Genomic DNA, 1863 nt, shown 5'->3' with positions numbered 1-1863 from the left:
TAATAATAATTCATCAACATCAAGATTTGAGCCCAAAAAACTCTGAAATATGGCATCAGGTGTTAGTTATATATTTTGAGCAGTAATAGGAATCCTCCCTATAACTGCTCAAAAAGAGGCATATTACAGTGTTGCACATTTAATGGTTGAAAATTCATATCAACATCCAACAACATTTTAGGCTCAGTGAGTGAGGGTTGGAAGCAGAATGTGCTTTTTAGAAATAGACAGTGTTCATTTGTCATGCAGCTCCTTTTGTATTTTCACATGGCCTGTCTATATTCATATCTGCCTCTTTTTGCAACAGGACTAACTGAATTATGCTCTATGTTCCTGACTGTAATTGCATGACAGATGAACGTTCCACACCTTTATTCTGCAATGAAATTACATTCGGAGATATTTGCTCTGAGGAAAAGAATCTGTTCTCTCTGCGGCAGTTTTACAAAACACTCTCATATCTTAGAAGTAGTTTTTCCAAACAGAGATCCAGGTATTCACTTACTTTATAATATATGTCTTAAACAAATGAAAAGAAAACCTGCCTAAAAATGCTGATTTATCAGTATTGCAGTAAAATCAAGTTAAAAGACCAAGCTGAGTTACAGTGTGAAACTTTGAAGATTGATCGTGTGCTAAACCCCTCCTCTGGACAGCGATTGTCAAATCATAACCTTCACATAGCCGGTCTGTAGAGCTTTGAATTTCTCAACATTTTGAAGTGCGTAAGGGGCTGTGAAAAAGTCATTTTAGAAAGTTTGGAGCGTGGTGTTTTTTTCTAGCCTGGTCAAAACCAAAAACACAAGAGGAAAAAGTGTGAGGAAACAATCTGTTTGTCTGCCCTAATGCACATTTAGGTCAGTGTGTAGCATTTCCCCACTGTCTGGATGATGCTAGATGCTATCAGTAGAATTTGTTAAAACAAATCAACATTCAGGTATTACATTATTCCTTACCATACATATAATACTAGGACTAACTAGCTACACATTGCTAAACAAATCCCATATCATCAACTGTCTGGTGAGGATGCTGACTTTTTGCCTTGGACATGTAGCTTTAGCCGCAGTCTTCTGGTGAAATATCATATAAATGACTTAGCAATTAAATGCATACTTAGGGCTTGTTTAGAAAGCCAGTCAACTGGAAACGTGAACAAGTCAGCCAGAGAAATAAACAATACATCAAGCTAACATATGTGGCGTAAGCTAGCCACAGTAGCAACACCTAATAATAGCTAGCTTGGAATAAGAAACCTTTTTTATACATCAGTTTAAAATAAAGTTCCCTACTATTTAAAAAAAAATACTTTACGTATATATAAATATATATTTCAAAAAGTAAATCTGCCAGTATTATTGTGAGCTGCATATCTGAATGGAAAGCCTGAAGCGTAGCATCAGTAACTACAGTAAGGAGGGCAGCTTTATGCCATGTAGTCTTGCATATCCAATAGCTGCTTATCAGCAGGAAGACCAATAGGTGCCAGGACCTTTAAGTAGACTGCTAGTGCCAGACTATATTACAAATGCAATTTGGCAAGTTCTTTTATTGGTTTAAAATCATGATACAAGATTACTTTGAAGCTCCTTTTTTGGGTAAAAAAAATGCACAGGTTGTTAGAGTGATTGAAATTCCCTTTAATACAGAGCAGTGGGAACCCTTGAAAAAAGCCCAGCTGTGGCATGGAGAAGCTGTGGACCTCACTAATCACCAGCTCAGTCTGGCACTAAAGGCCTGATGAATCAGTGGATAAGAGGCTGTTTGTAGCTGGATCTCTGTCGATGGCTCCGGTGCTTCCGACTGTCTGCAATTTAGGATGCGATAATGAAGCCTGTCTAAGCCGGGAAATGTGCAGATACA

At 37.7% G+C, this 1863-nt stretch overlaps 1 protein-coding gene across 3 annotated transcripts in view; it reads right to left on the bottom strand.

Moving 5' to 3' along the window:
• The window catches only part of sema5a (sema domain, seven thrombospondin repeats (type 1 and type 1-like), transmembrane domain (TM) and short cytoplasmic domain, (semaphorin) 5A), a 113742-nt gene that overhangs the window by 3100 nt on the left and 108779 nt on the right, over positions 1-1863 (bottom strand). The window lies entirely within an intron of this gene.

The sequence above is a fragment of the Etheostoma spectabile genome, chromosome 22 (assembly GCF_008692095.1).
Source record: "Etheostoma spectabile isolate EspeVRDwgs_2016 chromosome 22, UIUC_Espe_1.0, whole genome shotgun sequence".
In the NCBI taxonomy this organism is placed as follows: Eukaryota; Metazoa; Chordata; class Actinopteri; order Perciformes; family Percidae; genus Etheostoma; species Etheostoma spectabile.
The sequence above is the reverse complement of the archived record's forward strand: the minus strand, read 5'-3'. Positions and strand labels throughout refer to the sequence as shown.